Source organism: Paroedura picta, chromosome 9, assembly GCF_049243985.1.
Source record: "Paroedura picta isolate Pp20150507F chromosome 9, Ppicta_v3.0, whole genome shotgun sequence".
Taxonomy (NCBI): domain Eukaryota; kingdom Metazoa; phylum Chordata; class Lepidosauria; order Squamata; family Gekkonidae; genus Paroedura; species Paroedura picta.
Genome location: NC_135377.1, coordinates 67,498,683 through 67,514,820, shown reverse-complemented (window position 1 = coordinate 67,514,820; position 16,138 = coordinate 67,498,683).

The window sequence follows — 16,138 nt, the reverse complement described above, 5'->3', positions numbered from 1 at the left end:
TCGCTAAGCTATGGTGTTGCTAGAAATTGTATTCCCAATGGCTTGCAATCCATCTTTGTGTGGGATGTTGGTATATAGGGACTCCACATCCATGGTGGCTAAAATGGTGTTCTCTGGAAGGTTGTTCAAAGATTGTATTTTCCTCAGGAAGTCTGTGGTGTCTTGAACATAACTAGGAGCCTTGATGGCATAGGGACTTAGTACAGAGTCCATATAGCCAGATACCCCTGTGGTGATAGTGTTTATGCCTGAGACAATTGGGTGTCCTGGGTTGCCAGGTTTGTGGATTTTGGGTAGAAGATAAAAGGTACCTGGACGTGGTTTCTTTGGTGTGTCTGAAAGGATTTATTCTTGAATGCATGGGGGTAATTCCTCGATAAACTTGTGTAGTTCTTTTTTGTACTCCTGTGTGGGGTCTGTGTCCAGTTGTTTGTAACAGGTGGTATTGGAGAGCTGTCTTTGAGCTCCTGGATGTGGGCTGACCTATTCATGATGACAACAGCTCCTGCTTTGTCAGCTTCCTTGATTACTATATCTGGATTGTTCCTAAGGCTCTCTATGGCCTTCATCTCAGCATAGCTGATATTCTGCTGTGTGCGATGTTGTTTGTTGATCACATCGGTTTGGGCCCTGCTCCAGAAGCAATCTATGTAGAGGTCCAGTGTGGCATTGCGTCCCTCTGGGGGAGTCCATGTGGGGTCTCTTTTCTTGTAGTGTTGTTTTGTTAGGGATGGTACTTGTTCTCCAGTGGCTCCTGTGATGGGATGGTGTGTAGATGCTGTCTGTTCATGCTTGTTCTGTGCACGTGTGTTTTGAAAGAATTCCTTTAGGCGTAGATGTCGGAAGAATGCCTCCAGGTCTCCAGAAAACTGAACCATCATTCTTCCGACATCTACGCCTAAAGGAATTCTTGCATGGAACAAGCAACATATGGGGAGGTGACAGCCTTTGATCTCTAATAGCAGCATTTTGGTTTCTCTTTGTAAAGTACACTGAATTCTAGGGGATTGATTGGCTGTTTTGACAAGGGATTATCATTGGCTGTATAATGGTCGTGACAGTCTAGTGATGTAACAGAATTGATCTTTGCTATATATTTCCTGTCATGTAAGAAGATCACAGTCTGACGAAGACTGCTTGCACTCGAAAGCTCACACCTTGAATAAATCCCTGTTAGGGAGGTGAGGCTGAGAGAGCCCTCATATTATAGTACATCACATACAGTTTTGCAATAGCCTATGGGCCTTTGAAAGTCCTAACTATCATCAGATGGGTTTTTATAGTTCCAGTTCCAGGTCCCCCTCCCCCTTTGGTTTCTGTCAGGCTGTAGGTTAAGCCAGAGTTTGGCATTTTGAGGAGGAAAGAAACCACAAGGCAGTGAGGTCCATCACCCTGGAAATAAGTGCGTAGGGCCTGTATCAACAAACACAGAGGGGGGCAGCTGCTGTGGCCCAGGGTTTCTGGTGGAGCCCATTGCTGTAGCCCCCTGCCCATGTTTCCTGGCACCAACAAGCACTCCCACCGACCTATACACGAGTCCTCCTGCCTCTCATGATCCTCGTTGACGGGTGTTTAGTAGTGTTGCTCACCGCCTGTCCGGTCTGGGGCCAAAAGGATGCATGCAGTGCATTTGGCTTACAGAGTGGGCAGTAGGAGTGAGTGGGTAAGGCAGGATCCACAGATGGGGGAGAGGTACACGCGCAGGAAGAGAGGAATTTCACAGCAGGCAGAGGAGGCGGCCCGGGGCACTCCCTGCCTGAATTTGGACTAATGCAGGGGGCATTTACCAGAATAAGCTATTTGCTCCCCAGCCACAGGTAGGAAGCTGGGAAGCTCTGTTTCTTGATGGGCTTTAGAAGAAGAAGAGTTGGTTCTTATATGCTGCTTTTCTCTACCTGAAGGAGTCTCAAAGCAGCTTAAATTTGCCTTCCCTTTCTTCTCCCCACAACAGACACCCTGTGAGGTGGATGAGGCTGAGAGAGCCCTGATATCACTGCCTGGTCAGAACAGTTTTATCAGTGCTGTGGCGAGCCCAAGGTCACCCAGCTGGCTGCATGTGGGGGAGTACAGAATCGAACCCGGCATGCCAGATTAGAAGTCCACACTCCTAACCACTACACGAAACTCTCTCTCTTTAGGGTGGCTATGTCACTCTAGGACTCCACCAAACTCTACGATAAAACTTTAGTATTTGGGCGAGATCCTAGAACTTCACACTGACATGCTGACCTCGCTTCTGGGCTTGCTCTAGACGTGAGGTCATAACTTGTGCCATGACAACTATTTTGCATGTCCCCATCCCCAACAACTCTGACTGGTTGCCAGTGGCGAATTGGCAGCCCTGCTTTCCGGACCCCCTAAGCAGGTCTTTGACGCCACTGCAGAATAGGAGAAGAGAAGACAGCTGGAGCACTGAATCACTGACCGCCACAGTCATTCTCTCACAGAATCCATCAGCAAGGGAGACAGAAAAGGGAGGAAAAGCACTCTCCTTTTTGACTGTTTGCTTTTTCTTAGCTGGAAAAGGGGGCTCCAGGCCAAAGCTTCTGGCTCGCGTTTAACTGCTTCCGCTTGTCAGAAAGCAGCACCAAGAAACAGGACAGCACAGCGGAGCAGCCATAAAGAGCTCCAATCAAGTCTGCTCAGCAGCCACCCTTGGTTTTCAGGCCCCGAAGCAGCTGTCTCTGTGGCCGCCATTCCTTTGCCCCTCTGATTAGTGTAGGTTTAGGCAAAGTACAGAAAGTGCATGCAAAACTATTAGGGGAGGAAAACAACAGAATTACGCTCCAAGCAAGGCAAGCGGATAATGTACGTGAGGAAAATACAAAAGTGTTCATCAAGGGGGGGGGAAGGCAAAATAACCGTGAGTCTGTGTGAAGCCTCAGGGCCAGGACACTCTGTGGCTTGGGAAAGGGTCATCTTTTATCGGCACTCAGGTGAGTAGCCATGTTGGTCTCATAGCAGAACAAAATGTGGGTCCAAAGGCACCTTTAAGACAAACAAAGTTTTATTCTAGGTATGAGCTTTCCTCAGACAATAGAATAAAAATCATAAGAGCACAGATAGAAGGAGAGAGTAAATGGTCGTAAATTAGCAGACAGCATCACAACAAATAGGCAGCATGAGAATTAAGATTGGATAGTTCCTTGCTAGAATAACAAAATCTGACCTTTGGGTTCAGTTGTTAGTTCACAAAAACATAGGGGGAATAAAAATGTTAAGTGATTAATGGCAGATGCTTTCCCATTTGGGGAAAGAATTAAAATAGACTCATTGCTAGTTCCATCTATCTCCACCCAAGCATGGAAGAATCCCCACAAGTGACAAGTCCTGCTGTGCTTGTTTTCCTGTCCAAAGACCAGAGAGTTAGATTCTATTTACATCATAATATAGTCCCAAATGAAATGAAGAGGGGATTGTAAGGAATATAGATATAAGAGTTGATTGAGGTTGGCATATGTGAGATAAGAAACCAATATTCCTGTTGAGTCCTGGGGATTCCATTGTTTTGAGTGTTGTAATAACTTACATTTCCGCAATCTCCCTTTTGAGTCTGTTCTTGAAGTTTATTTTCAATAAAACAGCTACTTTGAGGTCCCTCATTGAGTGCCCTAGAAGGCTGAAGTGTTCCCCTGCAGATTTCTATTTTATCAGCACTGGAAGGAATGAGGCCATGGCAGTGAAGTTTGTATTTTAATTGCTTGTTTTCCTTACCGTACCAGATCTATAGATACACAGTGTAGCCACACCAGCTGATTAAATAATGCTAATCCAGGTTGGATCTTTCTCAACCAGTTCCAGCAAGATCATTTGACCCACAGGTGGAGACCTGGTCTGGTTCCGACAGAAATGCTCTTCTTTTGCCATCTGGCATTCATGTGGGTGTTGATCACCCCCAATTTAGTAGGAGGGAAACTACGAGTGAGCCATGCCCATGGTGAAGAAGAAGAGTTGGCTTTTATACCCACTTTTCACTGCCTGAAGGAGCCTCAAATTTGTTACAATTGCCTTTCCTTCCTCTCCCCACAACAGGCACAGAAGAAGAAGAAGACGAAGAAGAAGAAAAGTTGGTTCTTATATGCCGCTTTGGAACTAGGTAGGTGGAGCTGAAAGGCCCCTGAGAACTGTGACCGTGACCAGCAGGCTTCATGTGGAAAAGGAGTGGGGAATCAAACCCAGTTCGCCACATTAGAGTTCACTCCTCTTTTCACTGTTCTTTGACTACTAGACCTGTGTGCACACCATCATTTTTAAATGGAAGCAGAAAGGAAGAGGCAAGGTCTACATCAGCCTTTCTCAACCTTTTTACCATTGAGAAATCCCTGAAACATTCTTCAGGCTTCAAGAAACCCCAGAAGTGGCATGATCGTGCAGAATAGGATTGGGAACATAGCTGTGTGCACCCCCCCACACACACACACCTGGGGCCCCTCCCCTTTTCAGCCCCTCTGGGCCCATAATTGCCCGTTTTGGGAGGGGGAAGGTGAATCAACATGACCATATATGGTCATATCACCTGTTAAATGTTTAAGATTTTTTTAAAAAATATTACCAATTAATTAACTCCCACCCATTCGGGTAACCCTTTCAGGGCCATCCAGAAACCGCAGGTTTTCATGAAACCCTGACTAAGAAAGCTTGGTGTGCATAGAAAAAAAGGATAGTCAAATATTAAAAGTCAGGTCCATGTTGTAGGATGGGACTCTCTGTTTGAACAGGCTGAAGGATAGGTCTGTCAACATCTTGACCTAGCCACTGTGATCCATGCAGCGGTCAACTCCAGACTGGATTATTGCAACTCTCTCTATGCAGGGCTACCCTTGTATCTGATCTGGAAGCTTTAACTGGTCCAAAATGCAGTGGCCCGACTCCTGAGAGCCAGTTTGGTGTAGTGGTTAGGAGTGTGGACTTCTAATCTGGCATGCCAGGTTCGATTCTGCGCTCCCCCACATGCAACCAGCTGGGTGACCTTGGGCTCGCCAGGGCACTGATAAAGCTGTTCTGACCGAGCAGTGATATCAGGGCTCTCTCAGCCTCACCCACCCCACAGGATGTCTGTTGTGGGGAGAGGAAAGGGAAGGCGACTGTAAGCCACTTTGAGACTCCTTCGGGTAGGGAAAAGCAGAATATAAGAACCAACTCTTCTTCTTCTTACCAGAATAGGATGGTGTAGGGCAGGGGTAGTCAACCTGTGGTCCTCCAGATGTCCATGGACTACAAACGCTGGCAGGGGCTCATGGAAATTGTAGTCCATGGACATCTGGAGGACCACAGGTTGACTACCCCTGGTGTAAGGGAAATAATGCGGAAGATATTGTTACTAGGAGTTAGTGACAGGCTTTTGTCCTTTCTCACATCATATAGACACATTCTCTACATTTTTGTATGGGTCTAAATATATGAAGAGGCCTTGCTTTTAGCTGTCTTGCTCCCTGGCTGAAACGTATTTGTAATGGGTGAGCATTGCTCACATGTAAACATGCTTATCTAAATCTTTTGAACTTGGACCCAGGAAGCTGGGTAAAGATTCGTATGTTAATGGAAAATCAGAAGAAGCCTTTCATGAACAATGGGGTCCCTACTTGAACTATTTAAGTAAAACATACGGGGAAAGGAGGGGGTTCTAATATGCTTAGATTCTAAATAATTGTTTTACAAATGTTTATTATACGTATCTATTCTGTTTCTACCTTTTTTGGAAAAAATACAAATTTATATATAAAAAAATAGGTGGTGCATTATAATTGGGAGATTTCACCAGCCTCTATTTTTATTAGGAAAAAAGAGTTTTTACTTGACATGTTGGGTAGTAAGAGGCCCCCTCTTGTTTAGGTTTTTAGCTTGAGCTTAAAAAGTAGCTGTTAGCTGGACGCTGGAAGCTCAGTACAGATCTAGCGCTGCATGCTGTACACCCCAGGCCGGGGCCCATATTCCTGCTGCTGACCGGACTTTCCAGCAGCCGATTAGCAATTAGAACCTGTCTCCTTAGGTATGCATGATTGCTGTGAAATTGGAACACCTATTTTGCAACTGCCTGCTAATAATAATTATTATTATAAGTAATAAACTACAACCTACCTACCCCAACACTGGTGTTCCTATCGTTTTCAAATCCTAATCAAAGAACCATTTGCCACTAGGATCTGGCAAGACAACTGGCATAGTCAGCAGGGTTTGGAAACAATGCCCTGGTGAAGAGGAAAACCTAGTGAACAGGAGGATAACCAGAGCTTCCTCCTAGGTTGGTTTTCTTCTGAGTGGGCGCTTGTAGCTCATGTCTTGAACTGATTAACCCCACCTGTGTCTTGGGAATCTGAGATGGCTGAGTTTGGTGGTCTGACACCTTCGGCCGTGTTGAAATGCCATTAGGAATTGGAGACAGAAGAAGGGAGCAGAAGTTAGTGGTAGAATTTGGATGGATTTTTCTAATTGCACTTCGTAAAATGCGAGAATTGGAGGTCACTCAGAAGACCGAGGAAACAGCTGTCCTTAAAGATCCACAGGCTGTTTTGAGAGAGGCACTGGAGAGAGAGCAGATAAGAGGTGATTTAGGGCAGTGGTCCCCAACCTTTTTATCACCGGGGGCCGGTCAATGCTTGACAATTTTACTGAGGCGGGGGGGAGTCGTTTGCCGAGGGACATCACCACCATCTGAGCCCCTGTTTCACTTGCTTACCCACCGGTGCCCCTGACTTCACGCTGCCCACTGGGGGGTGCTGGACCCACAGCCATGGCAGCTACTGGAGAGCACCAAAGGTGAGCCGGTGGCAGAGTGGAGGGGCAGCCCCTGAGGCAGCACCCAGGGAGGAGGACGAGGCGGAGCCACGGCCCGGTACTGACTGATCCATGGACCAGTCCCGGTCTCCGAACCGGGGGTTAGTACCCAATATAAATACATCCACCTGAGAAGCCTGTAAATACCGAACAGTATTGGTTGCCAGGAGGACATGAGGAAATATCTCAAATTATATAAGGATTGCTGGAAGTAGGGGTTATCAGACCTGCAGTTTCTCCTTTTAATACCCCTGTGTGGCCGCTGAAAAAGCCAGATGGGACATGGAGAATGACAGTGGACTGAACAATTGAACAATTGAACGAGTATGTCCCACCTTTAGCCACAGCTGTTCTTGATATTGTAACTGTAATGGAAAATATTTAGAAGAATGCTGAGAAATGGCATGCTATCATTGATTTGGCACAGGCATTTTTTTCAATAGGCATTGATGAAGACTCCCAGGATCAGTTTGCATTCACTTGGGAGGGAAGACAGTACACATTTCAGGTATGCCATAGTATAGTGGCAAGTGATTTGAAGTAGGTTACTCTGAGTCCTGCCTTGTACGTTGCCCATTTCATTGATGATATTATGGTATCAGGGCCAACTGAGGAAGAAGTGAAACAAGGGCTGGCCACACTGAGTGAATACTTGAAGTCAAGGGGGTGGGAAACAATCCCAATAAGATTCAAGGGCCAGCCCAGCAGGTGCAGTTACTAGGGGTGGTTTGGGCTGGACCAGTGAGACATATTCCTGAATGTAGTTCTGAATGTAATCTCTGCTTTGCAACTTCCCACTTCCAAGACTGAAACCCAACGTATAATGGGATTGATGGGCTATTCGAGACAACACATTCCACATTTGGCTCAGATTTGGAGGCCCATTTACAATGTGACACATAAAAAAGCCCACTTTGAGTGGGGAGAATTGCAGGAAAAAGCCTTGTGTGATGCAAAAGCCACAGTCACAACTGCTTTGCCTCTGGGATCTTATGAAAAAGGGCAACCTTTCAAATCCCAGGTCTCAACAAATGAGAAAATTGCTGTGTGGAGCTTGTGGCAGAAGGGTCCACACGAGAAAAAGATCCCTTTGGGATTTTGGTCTTGTCAATTTCCTAATGTTGAGTATGCCCCTTTTGAAAAGCAACTTTTAGCATGCTGTTGGGCTCTTGTGGATACAGAAAGGACAAGACAAGAGAGGAAGACTCAGTAGTACTGAGACCTGCCATACCTATTAAGACTTGGGTAAAAGATGAATCTGCTTGCCCAAGAGTTGGGAGGGCTCAACAGCCCTCTCTAATTAAGTAGAAGTGGTACACTGCAGAAAGAGCACCAACAGGACCTCAAGAGGTGAGTGCCTTGCAAGAACAAGTTTTAGCTGTAACCCCAACAGGGGAAGAAATATTGGAAAGCTCAGTTTTGAAACATATTTAGTGCATGAGACTAAAACAGAGAGAGTAATAGTATTTATGTCTCTACAGAAGGTAAACCCACTACAGTCACAAATGGATGCCTCAAGGACCAATGCTGAAATCCCCACTTGGTTGCACTTCTTAAATCAAAGTACTCTGGTAGCAAATACCTGGGGATGTATGCGCCTCGGAATGGGTTGGATGTGATCATGGGGCTCCCCTGTGGATCACATGCTAGAGAGGCTCATGGGGCTGGGTGGCAGTAGGTCAAGGGAGTTATCTATAACTACCAGCTTTAATTTCCATTAATTTGTGGGAAGGGCTCTGGACAGGCCCTAATATAGCATTGACTCCTGCAATCCAAGGAGACATTCCAGACAAAATTTTAAATCTTCCTTGGCACCAAATAAATATTAGGTACTTAAATGAGGCAATTCCCCTTTTACCAGCTGTTTGTTGCCTCCTTTGTGCTGGAACTGAAAAGGATCACTTTTCCCCCTTTGCTTATATGATCCAAGAAAAATGGAGTGGTGGGGAGTCATGCTGTGGATGACTTTCTGGATGTTTTGCCAGCCAACTGACAATGCAGAAAATGTAACCACCTTATCCTTGTGTGAGCAACCAGTCCAGTCACAGAAGAGGTGGCTCCCAGGCACCACGGGCAACTGTATAAATGTAACCGGGAATGGAGCCTGGATGCAATCAGGCTATTGCCTGTATTTGTCTATTGCTTGAAATCAGAATGATTTTGAATTGTATTGGATTATGAAAAGGAATGTTACCTTTCAATATTTTGAGAAACAAAGGTGGATCACACAAAAAAAGTTGGCCAAATATTAACAATTGGAGTAATCCCCAGATTGGTAGATTGCGAGGGGACAAAATATCTTACTACAATTATAGTTCCTTTTATATTAAGTTAATTAGAGCGCATCAGATACATGAAGCATATCCTTTTACTATTCTCTTGTTAAGAGATCAGCCACGTTTAGTGATGGAAGCCTATGAAAGGTGCATTTATCATGTTAGTATTAATATTACTGCATATAATGTTTCTAGAATAGAACTACAATGTAAGAAGTGGGCAGTACCTACCTATGAGAGCCTGTTTGGTGTAATGGTTAGGAGTGCGGACTTCTAATTTGGTGAGTCGGGTTCGATTCTGCACTCCCCCACGTGCAACCAGCTGGGTGACCTTGGGCTCACCATGGCACTGATAAAGCTGTTCTGACCGAGCAGTAATATCAGGGCTCTCTCAGCCTCACCCACTCCACATGGTGTCTGTTGTGGGGAGAGGAATGGGAAGGCGACTGTAAGCCGCTTTGAGACTCCTTCGGGTAGAGAAAAGCAGCATATAAGAACCAACCCCCTCTCCTCCTCCTTCTTGTTCTACGAGTCATGGGTAAAAACAAGGCTTGCACGATCTCTCACTGAAACCATTTTAGGGGGAATAGGTACTGGAGCTGGAATTGCTAATGCTATAAGTGTAGAGGCTATAGAAAAGGTCAGCATATAAAAGCAATTGATTATAGTATTGAAAGACAAGTATTGCAAGAAGCAAATGTATTGCATCAAAGCATATATAAATAATAATAATTATTTTAATTTGACTTCATATTTACTCAGTGCAACCAGGCAAGGCCAGTGAACTCTCTCTACCATAACACAATGTGCCCTGATGCAACTGGTAAACATCATTAAATTGGAACATGATATGCAAGATCGGTCAAATGGCGTGGTTTATAAATGAAATAAATAATTAGGGATAAAGATATAGATGGGGAATGGATGAGGGCAACAAGGGTTGAAAATTTTTTGAAATTTTCTGTCACTGTTCTTGCCAAAGGGACCCCTATAATTGCCCATCCTTACCTTCCACTTTCAGAGATTATAAACAACCACCTGAGGATACCTCATTTCAATTCACAATTAGCCACTGAGCAATATTTTATAATGTCTGCTCAATGTGAACAATGGGGCCTTCAGAGATGGTTGTGCCCAGTCCATACAACTCCATTTGAACCCTTATAATTTTAGTAGTGCCACCTGTGTATGGACTCAATTAAATCATGATGCCCCTCAAATAATGGAAGAGGGTGCATTTGTGTTGCCTCAATAGATTTGGTTTAACCACCTCCCCCAGTTAGGGAATTTAATGTATCCCAAATTCATACAGCTGCTGGGTATTATATGGCCAATAATTATGAAAGTAAATCTTTAGGTTGGGAAGCTAAAGAGTGGAATTTCACTTTCCCCCTAGGATTTGATGTGAGTTCTATAGCTCAATTAGTAACCAGATTCAGGCTAAATGGAAAGCCCTGTCTAAAAATGACAAAGGTATGATTTTAAAAATTAAACATGAGCAAGCTGAATTAGTGAGAAATACCCATGAGATTGAGGGGATGACCACTTATCATTGGTGGGATATTTTCTCAGGATGGAGCCCCACCATGACCAACATTGTAAATTTGGCCTGGCACCAAGTTATGGTGTTTCTATTTTTATCCGATTGCTTTTGATATGTATTCTGTATATTAAAGTTAAACAATTGTATGTAGAAGTGCAGACACTTGTTTGGAGGAGAAGAGATAAAGCTGTCAAAGGGTGGTGTGTAGGGGAAATAATGCGGAAGATATTGTCACGAGGAGTTACTGACAGACTTTTGTCCTTTCTCGCATCATCCTTACCCATGGTCCCTCTACATATTTGGGAAACTGCCCCCAGGGTGGAGCATGTCTGGGGTGTCTGAGCTCCAATCTGGCCCAATCAGAGTGCGGCTGGCTTTGGGCCGGCCCCTGCAGCTCCTGCCCACCCTGACTTCCCACTCACCTCTCAGGATACCTGGCCACAGACGCCAGGCTGCCACTACTCACACTTCTCCGCCGCCACACCACGCCATGCCACGCCACGCCACGCCACGCACGAGCCAATAGCCTTTAGTGCCCTGGCTTCAGCATGTTGGAACAACCTCTCAAGTGAGATCTGGGCCCTGTGGGACCTAAAACAGTTCCACGGGGTCTCCAAGATGGAATTGCTCTACCAGGCCTATAGTTGAGGCCCAGAGAGCATCTAAGGTTCTGGACTCCATAAACAAATATTTAGATATGTATTGATAGGCAAGTGTGTAACATCAAATGCCACCAAAACATCCTACTGGCACCTCTCCCCCACCGCTGAGGAAGACAAACTCCTAAGCAAACACAAATTAGCGCTAGGAATGTAAATTATAATAAAGAATTTTATGATTGTAATAATATTAATGATTGCAACTAACTGTTTTTATGACTGTGATTTAATCATACATGTTGTAAACTGTCGTGAACTTATGTAGGACAGGCGGTATATAAATTCAATAAATAAATAATTTAATAAATAATAAATAAATGCACTCAGTTCTCCATAGAATTCACAGCCTATTCTAGAACAGTGGTCCCCAAACTTTTTCAGGCTGGGGGGGGAGGGAGGCCCGGGATGGGAGAGGAAGGCGCAGGCAGCGGCATGCCAGCGGGTGCGCCTCCCTTTCCCCTGCTGCGTGGCACTCTCTCCCCCTGCAGTGTGGTGCAGCGCTCAAGCCTAGCCGCGCTGCGGGGGGGGCATGAGCACAAACGCGCAGGAGCGGCAGCTCTGCCCCTGCGCCCGCTGGCAAGTGCCGGGCTATGGGGGGGAGGTGCGAGCGCAAATGCGCAGGTGTGGAGCTGCTGCTCTTGAACGTTTATGCCCGCATCTCCCCCCACAGTGCAGCTAGGCTTGAGTGCCGCACTGCAGGGGGGAGGGAGGCACACCCACGCCTCCCCCCCTGCCACTGTGGCCCGTACCGAGGGCTCCACGGCTCAGTACCGGGTCGCGGCCTGGGGGTTGGGGAACACGGTTCTATAAGGCACGTGGGTAGGTTTGGCAGCTCCAGGTTGGGAAATAGCTGGAGATTTGGCAGTTGGAGCCTGAGGGGGTAAGGTTTAGAAAGGGGAGGGACCTCAGTACGGTATTTGTTCCACTTAATATTTCTGGTAAGGGCTTGGAGGTGGAGCGTAATCTCATGTCTTAAGTGCCGCTCAGTGCTCAACACCCATTCAGGGTAGCTGTCCCACCCCCAAGTGCCTCCTCCTCCAACCGGCTTGCCTGTATGTCCAGCAGTCAGCCAATCGCCTTCCATTCCCCATCCCTGACCCCGCCACCCTCCTTCCACTTCCCTTTGAGGCTTGGAGACTGCAGATCCCGGCCACGTGAGAGCTGCCCCTGCCGGTGAGTTCTTTGCCTGGGTGTTGGGGCTCCCCAGGAGGGCACCTTGCGCCTAGACAACTGAACCAACTGGCTGTGGCCTCAGCCTCCCTAGACTGCAGCCATTCCAGGTCCTGGGGAGAGGGAGAGGCCATCCAGAGAACAGCCACCTTCTGCCTTTCCAGGTCCTGGGGGAGGGGCAGGCCATCTGTATAGTCCCTGCCAGTGAGGCCATACCATCCCCACCTCAACATTTCCTCGTGTGCTTCAGGGGGGACTGCCAGAGATGGCCGTGAGCCCATCCGTCCCTGGAGCATGCATGGCCGCCATCCTCCATCTCTCCACTAACAAACCCTCATTTGTCCCCACACCCCTCCAGCTACATGCCCTTCCATGCAGAACATCTCACCACCACCTTCTTCCACCCCACCCCCCCAATCTCACGCCCGTTGTATTCTCGAATGCAACAGGCTTTGCCCTTAGTAATGCCATAAAGTCCACCTTCCAAAGCAGCCATTTACCCCGGGTGAACTTATTTCCACTGAAAACAAAAACAGAAGGAAAAAGAAACAAATCCATCCCATGAAACAGACTAGGAACCAAAAAGGTTGAGAAATCTAAAAATTCTCATTATAAAAATAAATTAAATATATGTTTTATTTATGCACAGTGCTAAACAAGGTCAATTAAAAACAATACATTAAAACCACAGTAAAAATATGTAGGAATGCTTTGAGTAATACAGTCCCCAAAGTTCAACACAACTCCCCAACTGACCTGATGCATTTCACTACTTGGATGTTCTTCAGAGGTCAGTTATCAACCCACACATAGGTCCCCATAGATAATATCTGCTTTGCAGCTGCATGATCATTTGGACAATGTTTCTGATGAGGATCTACGGCCACACCAAGCAGATGTGAGTCGATAATTGACCTTTGAAGAAGATCCAGTTGGGTTGAAACACGTCTGGTTGTTTGGTATCTGTGGCATATTTTTTGGCTTTGTGTTGTCCAATGTGTTCTTGCAGATTTTCTACTGTGATTTTAACATATTGTTTTTAATTGACCTTGTTTAGCGCTGTGCAATAAAATGTGCCTTTAATATATTTTCGTAATTAGAATTTTTTAGATTTATCAATCTGTTTGGTTCCAAACTTACTTCTGTCACCTGGAGGTCTCAGAAGACCTCCAGCCACCGCCTGGTGGTTATACAAAAGAACAACATCCGCAGTGTAAAAACAACACAATAAGAATTGGGATAATATGAAGAAAAGCTGTATATTATAAAGCTGTAGAAATGCCACTGGAAATATTGTACTAATTGTTATTGTGTTGTCTTTACACAGTAGATTTTGTTCTTCGTATAACTGTGGTTCCCTTTTTGTATGTTTTGGCTACCACTTGGATGTTGGCAGCCCCATACCAGCTGTTTAAAAACACAAGAAAATCTCCATGAGGCTTTCATCAAGTTGGACTTTGATTTACAGACATGAAAGTGCTTCTCCTTGGCTGTTAGTCCCCAGATTTCTCACAAAGTCACAGTGACCAAACCTCCCTAATTTGTGTGTGTGTGTGTGTGTGTGTGTGAGAGAGAGAGAGAGAGAGAGAAGAGACACTCCTTTGTTTACTGCATGCTGCAGTTCCGCCCCGTAGTACCGTATATACTTGCATATAAGCCGACCCACATATAAGCAGAGGCACCTAATTTTACCATAAAATCTGGGCAAACTTATTGACTCGCATCTAAGCCAAGGGTGGGAAATGCTCCATCATCACAGGCTCTCCCATCCAGCCTCCCCCCCCCCCCCAACATATGCAGAAAAATCAAGAGGATGAATAGCTGCAGGTTTTTGTACCCCGCTTTTCACCCACAGAAGCCAAAATAATAGTTTGGAAGAAGTGATTAAGAAGAGGAAGAAGAGAAGGCAAAAGGGAAAAAAAATATCAGAGTTTCTTAGTGAAACTGTTGATGCCCTACAAGCTGCCAGAGCAACGATTGGCTGGAGCAGGCTTTTATTTCAATTACCATATATACCCGCATATAAGCTGAGGAGGGCTTTTTCAATGTGAAAAATGGTGCTGAAAAACTAGGCTTATACGCGAGTATATAGGTAAGTATAGTGTGCCTATAGCTTCAGATCAGTGGGTTTAAACAGCCTGTGCCAAGTGTGGTTTATTGCAGGCCAGAAAACGTGGACCCAAGTTTGCATCCGCGTTAAGGGAAGAAGGCAACAGGCTGCATAGATTGATTTATCGAGACATTTATACCCTACTTTTTGTTGGAATATGCAAACTCTACAGTGTGCATGACTGAACAGGATATGAAGGATGTCCTGTAGGAGGCACTGGAGAAGATGTATTTTTAACATAGCTGGACTAAGAACTTCCTGATATTTTTCAAATAGGCTCGTCCAGCATCCTGATTTATTTTATTTTATTTATTGTATTTCTATACCGCCCTCCCTGAAGGCTCAGGGTGGTTTACAGGAAACAACAAAATAGTACAGGTAACATCATTCAAGTTGGCTCAAGGGGAGTCTTCCTGTTCCTTTGAGTACACTTCCTCCCTGCTTGCCTCCACAATAGACTGAATGAACAACAGGGCAGTTACAACTTTCTCTTCTCTCTTTCTATGCAAAGTTGTTTCTCTTCACAATAAAGTTATTTTCTTTTACTCATCCTGGTGCGCTGCTTCTTTGCATACGTAAGCCCTGCCAACACTTTTCACCCTAAGGGACATTTGAAGTGTCTTAGACCAGTGGTCCCCAACTTGCGGGCCGCAGCCCGGTGCCGGGCCGCAAAGGCCATGGCGCCGGGCCGCGGCTCCCTCTCCCCGCCCCCCCCCCCCGCAGTAAAAAACTTCCCAGGCCGCAAGCTTGCGGCCCGGGAAGCTTCTTACTGCGAGAGGGCGGGGAGAGAGAATCAGGGCCGGGCCGCGCTCGCGGGTGCGGCCCGGTCCGCGGGCGTGGCTCGCGGGTGCGGCCCGGTCCGCGGGCGTGGCTCGCGGGCGCGGCCCGATCCCCGGGCGCGGCCCGCGGGCGCGGCCCGATCCGCGGGTGCGGCTCGCGGGCGCGGCCCGTCGCGTGGGCGTGGCCCGTGCGGCGGCGGTCCCCGCGGGTGCGGCCCGATACTCTGCCGGTCCCCAGCCTCATAAAGGTTGGGGACCACTGTCTTAGACCATTGGTCCCCAACCTTTTTATCCATGGGGACTGGTCAACACTTGACAATTTTACTGAGGCCCCGGGAGGGTGGTAGTCTTTTGCGAAGGAACGTCACCACCGCCACCTGAGCCCCTGCTCCACTTGCTTTCCCACCGGCGCCCCTGACTTCCCGCCGCCCGCTGTGGGGCGCTGGCAGTAGCAGTTGCGCAGTGCCATGACGAGGGGGAGCCCAGCCATGGTGGCTACTGGAGAGCACCAAAGGTGAGCCAGTGGCAGAGTGGCAGAGCAGCCCCCGAGGCAGCAGCCAGGGAGGAGGATGAGGAGGAGCTGCCGCCCGGTACCGACTGATCCACGGGCCAGTACCAGGCCATTACCAGGGGTTGGGGACTACTGTCTTAGACTATTGTTCTCCCCTCTTCTATTTTATCTTCATGACAAGGAGTGGTAGGTGCTGCTGAGAGAGAATGTGAATGGCACAAAGTCACCCAGCATATTTATTATTATTATTTATTATTATTTATTATTATTATTACTACTACTACTACTTCTACTATTTAAATTTGTTACTCACCTC